Raw genomic sequence first — 20982 nt, forward strand, 5'->3', positions numbered from 1 at the left:
GTTAAAAAAAAAATTCAGATTTTCTCATTATTCAGACATGTATGACAAAGAGGGAGTTGCAAAAAAGAGTTGTGGTGTGAGGAGAAATACGAACTGAAACAGAGAGAATATTCAGACATGTTATAATACAAAGAGGGGGATGCAAAAATGAGTTGTGGTGTGAGGAGAAATACAAATTGAAATAGAGAGTAGGAGAGCTTTTATAAATACATGCAAAACCACATTGATTTTTTAATCCAAATTAATAAATTAAATAAAATATAATCTTAAAAAGATACGATACAAGTTAGAAAAGCATTTCATCCAAGACATAAAAATTGTTAAACAAAATGTTTTACTATAGATTTTAAAAATAAAGGTATAATATTTAATTTGAAATGTATTTATCTTCAAGGTGCACTTTTATACATTTTACAAAGTAAGGTATTAAATGTGTATACCTTACTTTGTAAAATTTATAAAAGTGCACTTTGAAGATAAATAAATTTCAAATTGAATATTGTACCTTTATTTTTAAAAACATTTTGTTTAACAATTTTTATGCCTTGGATGAAATTCTTTTCTAACTTGTATATTATATATTCAATCCAGTCAAAATCAAATATTTCGCCTGTACCGAAACTAAGAGAAAATTAAGTCCATATAGCAGCTTCCTTGGGGTTAAGTGTCGATTCTAACAAGTGTTGAGTTAGCGGAATACTGAGAAATGGCATTAAAAGAACCACTATTGTGCATTTTTCAGAAACCAAAGTAGTGCAGACAAAAATACATATCGAATGAAAACAGTTTAGTTTTTAAATAATTCATAGATTATATGCTTTGGACTGATCAATGTGAAAATAAGTTTAGATAAAAAAATGTTGAAAAATACAAGAAATTTGAGGTGAGAAAAGTTATCCCCCTTTAACATTACTAGTTGTTAAATAATAATTTAAAACGTGCCTCTTTCTCTTTCTCACTAAAAAATCAGATGCAGCTTTAGTGATTTTTAAATTATTTTTTAATGACTATTATGCTTTGATAAACAATTCTTTTATTTTTTATTTATTCTTTTATTTTTTATTTACTTGCCTCCGAATATTTTTGTTTCATAAATTAGATTAACCACTTGGATTAGATTTTGAAACTCATATAAAAAAAAAACTTTACCAGATTAATATAACTAAATATTTGCCAGATATCTTATCTAACCAAAGGAGAAACGAGGGAATATATGTTTACATCTGAGTGTTACCTAGTGCCTTAGAAGAATTACAATACGCGTTGGATTTTTTTTTTTTTACCTCCCTACTACCAGGAACTTCCATTTTGAGATTTAGCATGCATTTTGGATTTGAAGTTCAATATCCTTTTTTCTGCCTCAATATCTAATTTCCCTTATTCTATGTAGCTAAAATTATTTAAAAACATTTTTAAACTTTTAATTTTCTATGCCATTCATTTCAACTGATGCCATATGAGAATCAGAACGTTGAAGATGTAAAGAGAGAAGCTTGGTTTTAGATGCATTAAAAGTAACCAGCAACTTCTTTCCCCATTGTACCACGTGCTCAAGATCAGAAGAGAGAGAATCGGAGAAAACTTGGTCGTTTACTGACTTAGATGTGCTACCATAGATGGTAGTTTCATCAGTATAAATGTCTACGAATGATGTAAGGATGTGATTTGGAAGATCATTAATGTAGATCAGGAAAAGAGTTGGAACCAGGATGGACCCCTGAGGGACTCCAGCATTAATACTGTGAGCTTCTGATTTTTGCCCCTCAACTACTACTCTTATGAACCTGTCAGAAAGAAATGATTTAATAATTGAGAGGACATTTCCAGCTATACCATAGCTAGAGATCTTGTGAAGTAAACCTTCATGCCATACCCTATTAAAGGCCTTAGATATGTCAAGAGCAATTGCGCTAAAAAGGTTGCCTCCGTCGAGAGATTCGCTAATCTTATGAGATATAACTGTAAGAACATCTGCTGTATATCTAGCAGAACAGAAACCATATTGTGTGTCACTAAGAAGGTTATTTTTGTTGAGATGGTTGATTACTTCTTTATTTAACACAGATTCCAGCAACTTACTCATGACTCACAGGAGATTATTGGCCTGTACTGAGAAGGGGATGAGCGATCACCTGATTTCTTAAATACAGGGCATACTGAAGAGATTTTTCAGAGTGATGGGAGGCAATTCTCCTTAAGACGACGTTTAAACAGTTTTGTAAGTATGGGCGCTAGTTCTGGTTGAAGTTTTTTGAGTACTATAATTGGAATACCGTCAGGGCCGGTTACTTTACTGGAATGAAGGTTTTTGATTAGCTTGGCAACATCACGTACATATATATGTATATCACATAGCGTGTTTTCTGATAGAGGAGGAAATATTGGGGCTGGCGGCCTTGGTTGCAAAGGGTAGAATTAGCTGCAAAGTTCTTGGCAAAGAGTTTGGCTTTGTCCGATGCTGACGAGATTACCTCAGGTCCATTGGGATAGAGCACACGCTTCTGTTCAGGATTCTGTTTGCTATTTGCCAAAACTGGTGGGAACCAAGCCGCTGCTCAGCTACTTTGGACTTGACGGACTGAGCATATAGCTCTCTTGCGTTCTTTATTACTTTCTTACAATGGCTGGCAGTCCTGAAAGCGGCTTTAGTTTCCATACATCTATTACGTTGGAAGCAGTGGAAAAAGTGATTTCTGTGCGCAATGGCAACAGCACATTCTGGAGAGAACCATGGCTGGCTGTTAGGTTTTTGCTGGAACTTTTTCGAGGGTATGAAACGGTCTATACCTACAATTAACCATTCCGTCAGGTCTGATACTAAAGAGGACACATCTTTTTTAAACATGGAACACAGAGGTAGATCCGATATAAATGTATGGAAACTATCCCAGTCAGCCATAGTGTATCGATATACTGTACGATGGTGAGGTACGTCTGAGGACTTATTATATTTCATTTTTATTTTAACAGATACAACAGAGTGGTCGGAAGACCCAAGAGGAGACAGAACAGAAACTGAACATAGTTCAGGGCAAGTTGTGAGAAAAAGGTCTAGTAGACTCGCATACTGGCCGTCATTGTCGAGCACACGGGTGGGGTCGTGAACAATCTGAGTGAGGTCATAAGCAATGGAGAAATCATGACAGAACCTCCCCTCATCATCGGTATTGTTTGAGTGGATCAACCATTCGTTGTGGACATTGAAGTCCATACGTGAATGTTAGCTGAAGGATAAGCAGATAGGACAATTTTCCAATATTTCCATAGCGATATATATATATATATATATATATATATATATATATATATATATATATATATATAGAGAGAGAGAGAGAGAGAGAGAGAGAGAGAGAGAGAGAGTCATTTAAAAATCAGGTAATTATTTAAAGGTATTGCGTTATATGATGTAGACAAGCATTGCTTTCACATTACGTGGTTTTGGGTCATAAAGCATGCATGGGAAGCCGGTGTAAAGATTAATGAGCAATATGTGAAGTTCAGAAATTTCCAATTAAAAATGTTTAACTTTCATGGATACAATGGTTTTAAATTCCAACTCTTTATGATTATTATAATAATGAGCATGCAATTTGCTTTGACTCATGATGTATTAAAATAGCATTGCACACCGTAATTTTAGAATTTTATAAAAGACTAGGACAACATTCCAATTTAAGAGGGCTGCTAAATCCTGGAATTGTATGATCCAATCCTGAAATGTTTTCTTTTTCTTAATTTTAATCGCCTATCACAACATCAATCGTATTTCGCTATCGCACACACTCTCTTCCCCTCTGCCTCCCACCTGTCTTTCTCTCTTTCGTTCTCTTTCTCTGTTTTTCTCTTTCTCTCTTTCTTTTTCTCCCTTTTACACACCTATGTCGCCTTCTTTTGATAAGAATCTATTTAAAGGAATACGGATTTTTTCAATCTTTTTTAACGTTCCGTATATCAAAATTTCTGTATCCAGCGGAATTCCGCCAAATAAATAAAAGAACGAAAAAATGCCTTAATCAGATCTCATTCGCCCTTTTGTCAGGAAACATTATTAATAATAATAACAATAATAATAATAAGAAGAAGAAGAAGAAGAAGAAGAAGAAGAAGAAGAAGGGAATAGCTAACAAAGGACACGTGAACCTAGAAACCGAATCGCTACAGACGACTGCACAGAACAACAAGATTAGAACTAACTACATTACAGTAAAAATAGATAAACCCCAGGAAAAAAGCAAATATATACTCTGTGTAAAAAGATAAGAAATGATGAACCCATTATAAGTGAATACGTGAGAAAAGCAGAAAACGATTGCAATTCGAACATGGAGATAAATAGTATAGACACAAACCGGAGACAATACTGGAAAATTAAACATCAAATTTTGTGTGAATTTTTGCCAGCGGTGTATGGGCGTCCGCGGCGCGCTTTGTCATAGGAAGCTCGTTCCAAAACTGATAGTTTCTATTTTTAACTCAATAGTTAAAGAGCTGCGAAAACGAGAGTGGTACCATTAAAACGAACGATCTTTTATATCAAGAATGTATTTTTCTACATGTTAACCACCATTATCAAGGCACTTTTACCAGGAATTCAATGCCGTATTCCTGCTTATGACGCACGTCCATGACAGGGTTACTTTCCTAGAGTCTCACACAGTCAATATTAGCAATAGAAAGATGAAACTTTCAGGTCATGAATGCATAAGTGCAGTCATTATAACAATGTCATCTGCAACCCCCCCTTGATCCATTCGAGCGGAATAAAAAAAATAGGAGGCATAACGTTTGAAACGTATCTTGTACAAACGAACAAAAATATTAAAAATAAATAAAACAGTACATGAGCACTAAGGAACTGAAACTGCTCAATTTCAAATGGCTAAGGGTTAATGAGATTTCCAGCTGCTTAGGCAATACCGTAAATCTATTCTGTGAGAAAGCGGCTTTGCGGAAGAATATAGGGCATCCCCCTCTAGGCTTCGAATCGATTTTGTACTCTGTCAAGCAGGGAAGGGTGGTCCATGCGTCCCAACGTAAGATGTGATAATGCACTCGATCTAAAGAAGTATTGGCTCCCCTGTAAAATGTGAACAGTCAGAACTCATTAAATTGTAGTCAACTTGGAAGCTGTCCAGAGATACTGTGTTCTACAGTCGGTTAGTTCTTAGAAAGAAAATTTGATCAGGGAAGTTCCATTTAGTTTTACGTACAAAGAGGAAGAATGAAAACAATTACAGTGGTAGTAGCTAGATGAGTTTTTTGTTGTGAATGTTCTACAGTCAGATAGATTTGAGCTCAGCCGAGCTCTTATCATGAAAATAGCGATCCTTCTTCTGTGTATAATACTAAATGATGAACAATTTAAAACCCTCGCAAGGTGGCTTCTGGATGCTTCGACTTGCCAAAAGACAACCTGTGATTTCGTCATCTCCATATATGGTGTCTGATATTCCCAAATCGCTACCCCCTCCACCTCTTACTGGCCAGAATTATCATCGCTTAACGAAACAAGTATATGTTTACAGTAAAAATCCAAAAGCAATAATAATAATAATAATAATAATAATAATAATAATAATAATAATAATAATAATAATAATAATAATAGGTACAATTAGGAGCGTCCTGGAACATTGGGGAGACTTTATGTTACTTGCCTATTTATTTTTTATTTATCGCTATCGGAATGGATTAAAAAAAAAGTACATATTTGCGTTTTTCGAATCTGCTGCAAATAAGGTGGGCTCTCTCTACCAGGCTAGAAAACTTCTCACACTTTCCACTATCCTATATCTATATAAAATCACCATTTGTTTCTGCATAGAATAATGTTGTCATATTTGGGCTGTTACATCAACCGCTAGACTTTCCCCCCTTAGATAGGGCGTAAAAATATTTTCTAACCTACTAGGCCCCACATTTTAAGAAAGAAGGGGTTGTTTTTTGTAAACGTTCGGCCATATTGTATTTATCATAGAGAGTTGTGTAAAGTACGTATAACATTACTAAAAAGAGAAATCATTATATTTAATATTTGATGAATTGCACTAATACAAATTGTATTTGAATATCAAAATATTATTATAAAATATCGCTACGTTAATGTAAAACATATATTCTAAAACAGAGATACAAAAAAGTCGGGTCTTAAAACTTATATATGGTCTTTAATTTTAATTTAATGTTTAATTAATGTTTAATATTAAAATGCATCGAAGTTCTACCTTGAATCATTCTGATCATTTTTTCTTAAATATATACACAAATATATTTTCATACACTATATATATAAATATAAAGAAAGTACAACAATATATATATGTGTGTGTTTGTGTGCGTTTTTGCGTATATATTTTTTCCAAGTTGGCTATTTTTCTAAGTTTCAGAACACAATTTCCATGCATAAAAGTGACTCTATAATGAAATGAAGTCGTTTTTCTCGTGAAACTTGAGCTATAATGGATAACCGATCATTGTATATGCTAAACTGTTCCGCTACGCAATTAGCCTGAGTTATCATGTGTGTTTCCAGAAATTATCCTTTGGCGTTCTACCATTTTAATGTGTGTTATATGTTACCGTGAAACCTAACTCACAGAAAGCTTCCAAATAGAAAGTAATTACATTGTTACTCACTTCAAAGTATCTACTCTAACTGATACCCAACTCACCAGGTTCTTAGTTTAGAGAAGAGAAATTTTGTTAACGCACATCTACATTCAATATGCGGTAATATAATTTCTCATTCTGGTTGCTTAAAACTTATATACGCTAAGTAACCGGAGTGAGTGTTAACGAACACATCGTTGAATGTGATATTTCCGCCCAAGTACATACGTATATTTTTGACACTGATCGCTTTAGTTCAATTTCCGTTATTTTCGATGAGATATTTTCTCATATACTTTTAATGACACAAACAGATAAAAAAGATTAGTATTACAATTAAACATTAAAGTTTTCTTGGGTCATTTGTCAATAAAAAATATTACATTTCTGATTAAAAATAGCTGTTTGATTTTCTTTTATTTACAACGAGAAGGACCCGTATATCAGCGTTGCACGGTGGAAGTATGCCTCAACCCCATCTGTAAAAAAATCAATTAAACTACGGTTGTTAGTGGGATCCACTGCCGGCCCAGTATAATAGCGGACACTGACGCCAGTGCACAAAATGAATGTACCGTGGCGAAGTATCGACGCATTTCATATATATTTATATATAGAAACGTTTAGCTTCCAAATAATCGATTATATTTTCTAATGATTTGTTCCGATTAAAAACAATTACTGAATTTTATCAAAAGAAATATGTAGCGCAAATAAAATTGTCAGCAAAAAATAAGTTCGTTTCATTTTGTTCAATAAACTTCCTTAAATCGTCGTTGATTTTTTTATGTATTAAGGAAAAATATTAATATTAAAGTCGCAAGTATTTGGGAGCCAAACTTTTCAATATATAAATACATATGAAATGCGTCGTTTTTGAAACATCAAAGCGGGTCAAGATCACAGTGTAGTATCTGTTCTGATGCTACACTTCACCTTTTCTGTTTACGGTCAGTTGATGAGAAATCCTTCGTGACAGACAATTTTTATTTTTGTTACTATCCAGAGTGCTATTTTGTTTGGAGGGAACTTTATTTTCTCACATTAAAAAAAAACGATTTTCTGTCTCACTCTGCTCTCGGGGGGGGGAGTAAATAGGAACATAGTCAATGTACACGCAGTATTTTTAATTGTATAAGAACTCAGTTTTGTTGATGTTTTGACGAAGAAGTCATCGCCGTCGTCGATGTCGTCGTTGTTTTTTATGTTTTTAGGAAAAAAATCTTAATATAAAAGTCGCAAGCTAAACTCCTCAATATGTAAATATGTATGCAATGCGTATTTTTAAAACATACCCAGTGTACATGCCGTTTGTTTTATAGTGGAATAACTCAGATGTGTTGATGTTTTGACGAAGGTGCAGTCATCGTCGTAGTCGAAGGCGTCGGCGTTGTTTTTATTTATGTGTTTAAGAAAAATCTCAATATATAAGTCGCACAAATCTGGGATATAAACTCCTCAATATATAAATACATATGAAATGCGTAGTTTAGCAACATCACCGATGTCCGTGCAGTGTATGGTGAAAGAAATAAGATCTCTTGATGTCTTGATGAAGGCGTCGTGGTCGTGGGCGAAAAAGGCGACGTTGTTTTTGTTTTCTGTGTTTAGGAAAAGATGAATATGAATATTAAACTGGATATCCTATTTTACACTTTTTAATAGAAAGCAAGTAATTGGGTTATTTTAAATTCGTTAAATGATTTTTTCTCTAGTCATGTTCCATCTTACATATGCTGTCATTGAACATTAATCCGGGTTCAAAAATATGTCTCTTAGTGACGCCATATTTTAGATGTTTGGAATTTGTATGTGACATTTGTTGTTGCAAACCTACGATACTTTTGTGCAGAGGGGAATTTCTGCAGTCATTTTATTATATAGGAGACTAGCCTGGGTTCCCTGCGTTGTTCGGGTGTTTGGAGGCATGTGTTGAGCAAAAAAAAAAAAAAAGGTGGTGGTAGGCAGGCAGGCTCGAACCTGTACCGCGAAGGTGAAAAATGACGCTAAAAAATGACGTCTTTGCTGTTACGCACATCGCCCAACCTGAAGTGACGTATGTTTAAATTAAGGCTAGTCAATCGAAAAGAGGGGACGGCTTTCGAAAATCGCGACGAAAAAAGTGACACCTCCCTGTAGAAAAGTGCCCAGTTGAGAGTGAAGGAATTAATGTTTTTAGCCAATTTTCGATATTTGGCGTCCGAAGGGTCGATCTTCGAAACGATACCGATCTCGTGAAAATCTGTTGCCTCTGTCGAAAGTTTTAGGCATACATACATACATAAATACATATATATATGCATACATTAAAACAGACAGGTGAGATCTATCTTATAGATAGATGGAGTTAATTATTTGTTGAAAATTCGTTATCTAAACAAACCAAACCTTGGTTGGTTATTCTTGAGAAATATTTGTTTTTGCGCGAATTGAAATGCAATATCTTTGGGATTTTATCTGTTTTGAATACGTTTATAAACTTATTTAAATTTCTATTAGTTTATTTTTATAAACCTTTAATCACACAAATAGTTTACAAATGCTAGGAGTTACCTCATGTAGAAAATCATGCTATCGAAGCGAAATTTACAGTGGTATTTTTAATAAAGCGAACACAATCAATAAGTTAATAAGCACCTTTTATTAAATATTTCGTGATTTTTCTGTTTTATTCCATAGTTTCATTTATTTGAATTTAATTATAGCTAAACTTACTTTTTTTTTCGCACGCAAAAAAAAATTACTACTTGTTCTTTATAATCCAAATTTCCAAGATCGTTGGAAACATGGTTGGATAATTTTGCCGCTTCAGCGGGTACCTCCCTGCCGATGCAATCATCTATTTGTATAATAACCAAATACGTCCTAAAAATGAAATACTGTTGCCACATCTGGACAGGAGCTGCTCGGCGCGCTCTATCTTGCTTTGATAGAGTTCAAAACCGACTTCGAAACTTAGTAGACGATGCCTTTCTCACTTACTTGCAACCTCTTTCCCACAGAAGAGACGATGCGAGCCTGTCTCTGCTCTATCGTTATTTTCATGGCAAGTGCTAGTCTGAGCTCCAGTCTATGGCCTCTCCTCGCCAAACTTTCATAAGAACACTCGACTAGCTACAGCCACTATTACCAATTTTTCTCACTCTCTATCTGTGCCTAAATCTAAACGCAGATTCCATGAACAAGGCTTCTTTCCTGATACTGCCCGCATTTGGAATACTATTCCATTGATCTGCTGCCAGGCTGATTAAAATATGGTGGCCTTCGCGTCCAATGTAAGCAAGATTTTGTTGAGCCGTCCTCTTGAATAATCCAAATTCTACTCAATCGTGATGATAATGATTATTAAACTACCACCTTACATTCATTAGTCCTTGTTCTCGAGTGGCCTTCAGACCTAGACAAGTGGTGACTCCCTTGTAAAAAACATTTGCAAATTAATCGCCTTTTATTTAAAATAATATTGAAAGAAAACACAGTAGCCGACAACGATTAAAACACTAAATTAACGTTTGAATTTTACGTCACTATTATGTACGTAGAATTCATGACATTGCAATCAATATAATCTGATCATAAAAATGTGAAGTTTCTATTGTAGAATTGAACGCCTTATTCATGGCTCGGAACTTTTCATATTTGTTTTCCTTTATGATATTTTAAAATTCCAGCAGAAATGTGTTTTGTTTTTGTTACGCGAATACACACATCTCATTTTTAAGGGTAGGGTACAAGAATTTCTGTGTAGCTGACTTGCAATATTTTATAAGGGGTTCTATGCTACAATTGCCAAGTTTTTCTTTCTTAGTCTATCTGTTTCTCTCTATAACCTCTCTCGCTCACTCTCTTCGTCCCTGCCTTCTTCTCTCTCTCTCTCTTTCTTTCTCTCGCCCTCTCTTCCTCTCTTACTCTTCTCATCCTTTTAAAACTTATACGAGAAAAGTTTTATCATCGCTATTATATATAGCACAGTTGTATCTTACTTAACATACATTTATAATAGCCTCTATGCGACGATTACTACATCCCCTCTGTCTCTTGAAACCTTTATTAAATAATACACTAACCGCTGTTTCCGTTTTTTAGAATCGAAACATGGATATCAATCTATAAATGGAGTGGAATCTAAGTGCGAGAAAAAAAAATGTATGGCGTTTGGAAAATAAGTGATGCCATTCCAATATAAACTCAAGTTGTGAGAAGTCGTAGACATCCGACAGAACTGTACTCTTTTTTAAGTTAAATAATTATTTTCCATTTTCCACGGGCAAAGCAAGGACACAGGTTTTGCTAGCACATACACATAAAGACATTATATATATATATATATATATATATATATATATATATATATATATATATATATATATACACACAGGGTGAGGATATTCAATTGTTTTTCTGGGCATTTTACAGTCAACTGGGAAAAAAAGGCCATGACCCTAGTGTTTTATGTGATGTTTTGAATATAATAAACTAGTTATGATCAAAAGTTCATGTCATTCGGACAAAACACTAACAAACGAGACCTAATTAGAGTTGGGGCCCGTTTTTTTTCTGTCACCCTATATATATACATATATATATATATATATATATATATATATATATATATATATATATACAGAGAGAGAGAGAGAGAGAGAGAAAGGGTGAGAAAAGAAAGAACATCATGATTTTGTGACGTCAATTAAGACGGTGGTAGAGAATATCATTAAAGGATGACGTCATCCGGGGAAAAAGTAGATAGGATGATGTCACAAAGCAATGATGTCATTCAGTAAAAAAGAGAAACAGTGGGGGTACAGAGTTTTATTATTTTATCTAGACGAAAGGACCACGAGTAGTCTGGACCTATGAAGCTCTGGTATACTGACAGAAATTGTTTGTGTATCTTGCATGTTTGTGTGTTCCTCTGCAGACTTGGTGACGTCACGAAAACTATAACTTCATCACTCAGGAGGCGAGAGCTTGTGAAGTTAGTCTTTAGGATGTTTAATCGACATGACCCTTCAACCGAAAGGTCACACATCACCTACTATCCAAACTGTCTAGATGTTCAAGTATACAACTAAAACTCAATTGTTTGTTGATTTGTGTGTCACCGTGTAAGGTTAATGTCCACGTACATTATAAAGATGACATCAACCATTAAACGGATGAACGGCGTACAAATAATTACGTCATAAAATGATTACGTCATTCATCAACTAAGATAGAGATTGGGAAGATCCTTCATAACATTTGAAGTACGTAAACCGTCTAGAACACGGCATTGATATATAGATTACGATATATTACAGTGTCAGTACGAGTATACTTTTACACACTATATTCACATAAGCATCAAAGATTAGGTTTCACAATACAAATTGAGTGAGTGTCATTAATCAAGAGCAAACAAATACACACACACATACATATTTCTATTTCGCTATTTCTGTTTCTCTCGTCACACACGTTTTAAAACTGCTCTTTTATTACAAAATGTTACATTGCTATGTTTGTGGTGCTTAGGGTACAAATATATACTACATACATGCTTAATAAATTATACACACACACTAGCATATGCACACACACACACACACACACACACACACACACACACACACATATATATATATATATATATATATATATATATATATATATATATATATATATATAGTAAAAGTACTCGTCGTTGACTGGGTTCAAAAACAGCCTACAGAAAATCGACTCTGATTTATGAAAGTACGATAGGTTATGAAAAGGAAGGGTTGTAAAGAGATAGCTTCGAATTTGAGGGTATCAAAATCAAAGAAAAATATGATGAAAGTAAAAATAAAATAAATAAACCCCATAATTTATTATACCATACCTGTTCAGACTGAAACACTTATCACAATATTTTGTGGATCTATATTAAAAAAACCTTGTTAAACTTTATGGAATATTTCCATTCTATGGAGGTCAGGCGCGAACGAACACCTCATAATTTTATTATACCATATTTCTTCAAATTGAAGCATAATTATACAAGTATACTTACGCAGATAGATATGAAAAGTCTTTATTAACGTTTGTGCCTATTTCCATTCTATGGAGGCCAGGCGCGAACGCAGACCCCACAATTTTATTATACCATCCCTATTAAAGTTAAAACATACTTATAAAAGTATTATTATGTACATCTATATCAAAAACACTTTTAAATGTTTTGTTTTGTTTTTTTTTTAATTTTTTAATTTTTATTTCCATACTTTGTGGACCAGGCGTGTACGCAGACCCCACAATTTTAGTGAATCATCATTATGCCAGATCAAACATACCCATTCCTGTGTCTCGATACATTTTCTATCATTATATGTGATCAGTTTTCTATAATAGTATACCATATAGGAGCCTATTCGTGACCAGACACACAGACGTTCAGCTTTATATTATAAGGTGTGTGTGTGTGTGCTATATATATATATATATATATATATATATATATATATATGTGTGTGTGTGTGTGTGTGTGTGCTATATATATATATATATATATATATATATATATATATATATATATATATATATGTGTGTGTGTGTGTGTGTGTGCTATATATAAATATATATATATTTATACATATATTATATATATATATATATATATATATATATATATATATATAAAGATCAAGTGAAAATAGCTTATCAAACATCATTTTTAAATTTAAAATTTGAAAATAAAGTAAAACCTTGTTAAAAACCACGAATTACGGCAGATATTTTTCTATTAATTATTAAAAAGTAAACATGTTTCAAAAGACTTTTCCATTCTTATTTTGCTTTTCAGCGTGCCACAAGCTTAAAGTTCGGAGGTTACAATTACATCGGTCGATTACCACAAAGGGAAACACTGCGACAATAAATGTGTAAAAGGCACTTATTACAAAATTTAATTTTTGTTAATATACAACGTCTCTTGTCTCTGAATAAGTGATATTTGATATCACCCGTTGCTTTCAACGACCTCTTTTATTAATTTCCCAATTTATAAGTAGATAAGTATTGACATAAAACAATAATAAATATAGTAGGAATATTAACATCCACAGGCACGAGATTAGTCTATTGAAGATACATCAATGTAGCTTGATAAAATCAACGCACAACATTCGGAGCTCGCGAAACACGGATCTTCAGCTATGAAAGTCCAATGCCTTACCTGTTTCGACCGGCTTGCTAGTTGCTACAATATAGGAGAACGTTTACCTCATTTAATTACGCCAATCGGTTTCAGTACAAAATCCAATTCCAAGGGAACTCGACTATTAAGCTGGGCTAACACACACACACACACACACACACACACACACACACACACACATATATATATATATATATATATATATATATATATATATATATATATATATATATATATAAACTTCACACATCGCAACGTTCGTCTGTGGGAGTTCACGTTCAGCTCTAACTTGCATAAGTCATAAAACTGCAGTAAATTTTAGATGATACATGTTTGTGAGTTGCTATGCTACGCTAATGAGTTGTAAAAGTTAGAAACACGTGCCTGTGGATAATTAAGTATATATATATATATATATATATATATTAATATATATATATATTGTGTGTGTGTGTGTGTGTATAAACAGAGAGAGAGAGAGAAAGAGAACGATAGGTAGATAGATAGATAGATAGATAGATAGATAGATAGATAGATAGATAGATAGAGCTGGGTTCGAATTCTCCACCCAATAGTAATTGTCACTTCAGGCCGTACAAACGGTCGGGTTTCAATCCTGGCTTGAGGTAGTTGCCTTTCTATCCGCACTGATGAGCTGTGAAACAGCGAAACAGTACTGTATACGGATGACTATATATATATATATATATATATATATATATATATATATATATATATATATATATATATATAATTAAGATATACGCATTGAACTTAAACTGCATTGAAATGTTTGTGTTTTAATAACTCTATGAATTTGTTAGCTCAACTGCCAACATAATTGTCGATCTAACGAATTCATCCGCGAATGACACGCAAACGTGTTATTTACTTGCCATTAGTGTATTTTATTAACAAAATTAACTATAAATATAATTGAAAAAATCATATTTCTACAGAATATATAAAGAGAGGGAGAGAAGGTGATAGACAGAAGTTGTATTTAGCACTGTTTAATACTCAAACAATGTAGATAGATAGATAGATTGATAGATAGATAGATAGATAGATAGATAGATAAATAGATAGATAGATAGATAGATAGATAGATAGATAGATAGATGAATTTATAACAGTTTTCTACCATTTTTATCCCTCCTTATTAAAATCAAGATATAACTATATTAAACATTATTTCTAGAATACTTATCTTTGTTTGTTTGTTTGTTTGTTTGGTTGGTTTTGTTTTACGGCATATCAATCCTTTTCAGGTAATTTAATGCCGAATCCAAAGATTTTGTAAGATAAATTTTTAATAGAATATATTTGTTTTTTTGTTTTTTTTTTGTATTTTATTTATTTTTTTTTTTTTGTGTTTTTGTTTTTTTTTCAAGTCGGTTTCTATTTAACCCATTGTTGGGACCCTAACAGGTACTACCACTCCGGGTAAGAGTGGATCTGGGAGCAATAGCAATTAAAGAGTGGCTCCACACTCCCCAAAGCCCGCATCCTGGGGCCTCACCACTGGATATAGTTTAAGTTCATATCCAGGACCTATCTTTGTTTGAGTTTGTTTTTTTTTATTTATTTGGATTCTAGAAAATATCAAAAATGTCAACCTTAAGTTCAATTGATCTTAAGAAGAAATTTAAATTCAGGGAATCTTTAGATGACTATGGATAACATTCAATACAAATCTGAAATTTTTTTTTTTTTTCAAATCCTCATATAATGCTTCTAAATACACTTTAAAATAACCCAAAGAATCTGACATTTGGAGAATATGTATTAATTGATGCCGCATACTTTTTTTTTTTTTTCACAAAAATGGAGTTTATCAAAGGTTTCAATCCCTATTCCACGAGCTTTCTATAGAACCAAATTAAAGTAAATATACAGACCAACCCGAAGCAACACCCGTTCTAGATAGTTTGGACCGGTTTCCTTCTATGGATGAATTTTAATAGGAATAACAAATTCACAATCGGTCCCAAGTCGCTTATATATCCCCGTCAGGGGAGATAACGACGGTAGTTTTTTTGCAGCTCTTGTAAGCAGATGTCGACGTCCCCCTACACATAGCATAGGTTGTCACCCATTTCGTACTGACCAGACTCAATGTTGCGTAATTTCGGTAATCTAACAAGCACCGGTGAGTAAATGTGATGATGTCATATATGTACCAAATATAACTAACATGTAGATCCCCTATGTCTAGTAAGTGTGTTCTAAACTTATAATGATCGGTGTATTAGTTTAGGGGTCAATCATGTACATACAAATATACAAACATATAGATAACAATAAGCTTAATAAAGATCATAATATATACTATATTATAATATAGTATATATTATATTATTATACTATATATTATAATATAGTATATTATAATATAGTATATATTATATTATTATACTATATATTATAATATAGTACATATATATATGTATATGATAAAGCCATGCATATAGTGTGCGTAAATATATATATTTATGTGGGGGGGGGGGGGGTATTGTGTGTGTGTGTGTGTGTGTGTGTGTGTGTGTGTGTGTGTGTGTGTGTGTGTGTGTGTGTGTGTGTGGGTGTGTGTGGGTGTTGGTGTGTGTGTGTGTGTGTGTGTGTGTGTGTGTGTGTGTGTGTGTGTGTGTGTGTGTGTGTGTTAATATTTTACAGAAAGTTAGAAAAATCGGTTCCGTCTGCTTCAAATCCGATATATAAGGGATCGTGTTTATGGTCGAAAAATATTGTGTTCTCTTCAACCTCTGTTTATATCTGAAGAACAGATATAAACACAGGCTGATGAGAATCCAATATGTTTTTACTCTAAACTGGTCTCATTATATCGGATTTGACACCTTCGGTAACGATGTTTTTCTGGCCTTTTGTAAAATTTTACAATAACTATTATGCTCTTATTTTGATTTTTTTCTTTATAATCGAGCATTTTCCCGTGTGTGTGGGAGTGTGTGTGTGTGGTCTATAAATTTAGCTAATTAGCACATAAACTGAATACTAAAATTTTGAGAGAAATCATGTATGCCTGAAATCTGATGAAATGTCAAAATGATAGGTTTTAAAGGATATTCCAAAAGAGGTCCAGGCTCGATCCAGAGAAAAAGTTCGATACATTTTGCTAACTACGTTTTCTCTAAAGATATGAGCCATTAATTGAAACTCCATGGAATAAGAAAAATCTTCAATTCCTTTGTACTCCTTGACGAATAAACAAATTGACGTAAGCAGAATTTAAATCCAATTGTTCTTATATTATTGCTCTATCTTGAATATTGAGCTTTTTCATCTGTTTGGGAGTGTATCGTAAATATTAATACTAATATTGATATTTGCTTTAAGTTTACAAATTTATTCAATTTGTAAACAGAATTTATGATTTCCTTCCTGTGTATATATATATATATATATATATATATATATATATATATATATATATATATATATATATATATAGTTTCTGGGGTGTATTTCATTTTTGGAAAAAAGAAATCTAGCAGAGTGCTCAATTATAAGGAAAATCTGAAAATAAGAGCATATTGTTTATATTTTGTTTACAGAAAGTTTTAGATGAGATAAGTCATTAATACCGTCGGTCCCAAACTCGATAATTAGGGACCGTTTAATATGAGTATCTAAAACGGTCCCTTATTATCGAGTTTGAAACCGACGGTACCAATGACTTATCTCATCTAAAACTTTCTGTAAACAATATATATATATATACATATATATATATATATATATATATATATATATGTATGTATATATATATATATACATATATATATATATATATATATATATATATATATATATGTATATATATATATATATATATATATATATAGTGGGGGTGTTTGTGTATGTGTGTGTGTAAGCATATGTCGTTGAAACTGTGAAAGTCTAGCTCGAAATGATGAACACATGTATTGTGTTGTGCAGACTAAGACCAAGACAGCCGTGAATATTGCAACTGCTAACTCAATAAACGCTTCTCATGCCAGGGAACGGTAGCTTTCGCTGATGTAATGTTAAGTGCTGAATAAAATGAATCGCAATCACAAATATGACATTTATATAACGAAATAATAATAATAATAAAACGTTTGCCGTTACCTGTCTGTTTCATAGGTAGAATATTTGTATGTTTTGTTTTTCCCTGGACAAAACACAGTCACCTTCGCGTATAAACATGCGCGTGATCGTGATCGCACCTCTCTTTTCTCTATCTCTCTCTCTCTCTCTCTCCCTCTCCCTCCGGGTCAGTGTGTCCAGTAAAAAAAAAAAAAGAAAAAAAATGCGTTAACTCAACATGCCGTATAACTGAAAATAAACCATCCTCGTGTTGGTCAGTCGATTCTAATGTTTTTTTTGTTTTTTTTATATATAGTTGAAATAATAATCCTACATAGCTAATCTTTTTTCGGTGGTGTTGTTGTTTCTGGTGTTGTTAACTGGGGTTTATATAAAGGTGTTCCTTTCTTCTATTTCGACACGTAACTGCGTCTTTTTAGTTTGTTCTGTATTTTTGTTTGTTGGATTTTTTTGTTTGGTTGGTTGTTTTCCCCCCTCCAACAAGCTCCCAATTTTTAATTGTAAATAGCATCAACCGTCAACGTTTATTTTTTTATGTTTTTTTTTGTTTTGTTTTTTTTTTCTCGTGACGATGTCTTTTTTGAGTTTGGCTTAACTTCTTTTTTTTTCTTTTTTTTTTTCTTGGATTTTTACGTTGTCCACATCTCAGCGTTTATCCGTTTTGTTGAATGAATCCGCGCGGTTTAGTTCGATCTGCCGTCAAATTAATCCCTCCTCATTGTGGTCAGCCGATCACAATCGCGCCTTAAGTAGTCGAAATGAAAATCCTTGTTCGCAACAACAAAAAAAAAACAAAAAAACAAAAGCGGTTGTGTTCGTTTTTGTGGCTTTTGTTGTATTTGACGTGAACTTTTAAAAAGGTTGCCTCTGTTCTTCTATCGATCGTTAAATACGCATAAAAGGCTTTCTTCTTTCTTTATTCCAACCGCCTCTCTATACGTAAACCATTTCTCTCTCACTCTTTTTCTCTCTCTCCTCCCCCTCTCTCGCTCGCTCACTATTTATCTCTATCTCTCCTTCTTTCTCTCTTTCTTTATCTCTCTATGTATCAACACCGCCTTTTTTCTGATGGGAATCTCTTTAAACAAATGAGAATTAACTTTTTTATTCTTTTCAAATAGTGCGTATATGAGAGTTCGTATGTCCAACGAAAGTCTGTTGGTCAATGCGAACAAAACAAAAAACAACTAACTTGCACTGGTCGCTGTAGACTGTTCATGCTTCTTGTCAGGAAGAACTAATACTAATATTGTTGTTCTTTCTCTCTCTCTCTCTCTCTCTCTCTCTCTCTCTCTCTCTCTCTCTCTCTCTCTCTCTCTCTCTCTCTCTCTCTTCTATATATATATATATATATATATATATATATATATATATATATACATATATATATATATACCTATCTATCTATCTATTTCGACATTGCGAGTCTGTATCTGCTCTATCGTTAGTTCACTCCCCATTTGTAAACCATTCACAACAAACACTCGTCTAACTACACCCACTGTCAACAATTTCCCAACTCTCTATCTGTGCCTAAAACTAAACGAAAATTTCACGAACAAAATTTATTTCCTAGAACAGCCCGCGTGTGGAACAAAATACCACTAGGCTGCTTTCAAGCTGATTACAACACGGCCGCTTTCAGGTCCAATATAAACAAATTCTTGTTGATCCGTTTTCTTAAATAATCAAATTCTACCCAATTTCTATCATTTACCAATCATCATGATGTTGTCTCACTGGCCACCTGACACGTATTGACCCATATCCTTGGGTTGCCTTCGGGCCTTGATAAGCGATGCGGTGATAAGCATTGTACAAAATATTTCTTTCCCCCCCTCTTTTTCTTTGTCTTACTATTCCTCTATCTATCTATCTATCTATCTATCTATCTATTTTTCTCCATCTCTCTCTATGTAACTCTATCTATCTATTTTTCTCCATCTCTCTCTTTCTCTCTCTCTCTCTCTTTCTCTCCCTCTCTCTCTATTATTCTCTATCTCTCTATCTATTATTCTCTATCTCTCTCTATCTATCTATCCATCTATTATTCTCTATCACTCTCTCTCTCTCTCTATCTATCTATCTATCTATCTATCTATCTATCTATCTACTTGTCAGATCCCATTCCCTTCTCGTTTCTTTTTTTATTTTTAGTTAGTAAACACGCCTGTCTTTACTCTCCCGATGTTGAGAATATGTGATATCTCCTTTAAAAAAAATCATCCTTAGAATTCTTCTTTCTATTCCTCTTCTGTTTCCCTTATACTAAACGATAACAACAATCTTGAGAAACAATATTCTTCTCAAACTCCCCGTATGCTTCTGTTGCTATTAAAACATGAGCCTAACTATCGACACTGCCCGTGTGCTTTCCCAATGCTTACAACGCAAGACCGACGACAACAGTTTTTAGTCTCTCTCTACACATTAATAGAACGACTTGCTTACAGTTCGTTGTCATTGAATGTGTATATATCCCTACTAGTTTGTGACTTTCTACGCGTATATTAAAGATGTGGACTTAAGAATATCATTCAACCACTACCGTGGTTCAATGATACGTTTAATGCCTACGCATTTTTGCCATGAATATCTGAGCGAGAGGGAGAGGAGAAAAGAAAGTGTGCGAGTCTAAATGTTTTTCTCTCTTTTCTAGAAACGTCACTTTTTCCTCTTTAATGGTATGAATATTTTATTAATATGTTTTTTACTTGAGGTTACTGCTTATCAAGGCCCGGATGCTACACCAGGATACGGGTTAATGAGTGTCAAATTGATGGTTAGACAATGCCACGATGATCAGTTATGGTGGAACTTGGGTAGAGCTTAAGTATATACAAAAACGACTAAACAGGAACTTATTTACATTAGATTTGAAAACGATCATGTTATAGTTAGCTGAGAAGCAGCCCCACGGTAGTGTGTCACACAGACGGACAGTTTCAGGAAAGGAACTCTGCTTATGGAATGTTTGTTTAGTCGTAGGGACAAATAGAGAGTGAGGGAAATTGTTGATATTTGTGTGGCTAGACGAGTCTTACGTGAGAGGAGCATAGATTGAAGCTCAGCCGAACACC

The 20982-nt window shown here is 33.5% G+C and overlaps 1 protein-coding gene across 2 annotated transcripts in view; it reads right to left on the minus strand.

The window, feature by feature from the left end:
- LOC145279775 (beta-1,3-galactosyltransferase 5-like) overlaps window positions 1-19147 on the minus strand; it is a 183646-nt gene extending 164499 nt beyond the window's left edge. The window contains exon 1 of one of the 2 annotated variants that reach the window (XM_080131094.1): window positions 17924-19147. The gene's annotated coding sequence lies outside the window, so the exon portion shown is untranslated. The remainder of the gene's footprint in view (window positions 1-17923) is intronic. The other variant, XM_080131095.1, reaches the window with a different exon arrangement.
- Window positions 19148-20982: the final 1835 nt, after the last annotated feature.

The sequence above is a fragment of the Euprymna scolopes genome, chromosome 7 (genome assembly GCF_053919585.1).
Source record: "Euprymna scolopes isolate OS-2025 chromosome 7, ASM5391958v1, whole genome shotgun sequence".
Lineage (NCBI taxonomy): Eukaryota > Metazoa > Mollusca > Cephalopoda > Sepiida > Sepiolidae > Euprymna > Euprymna scolopes.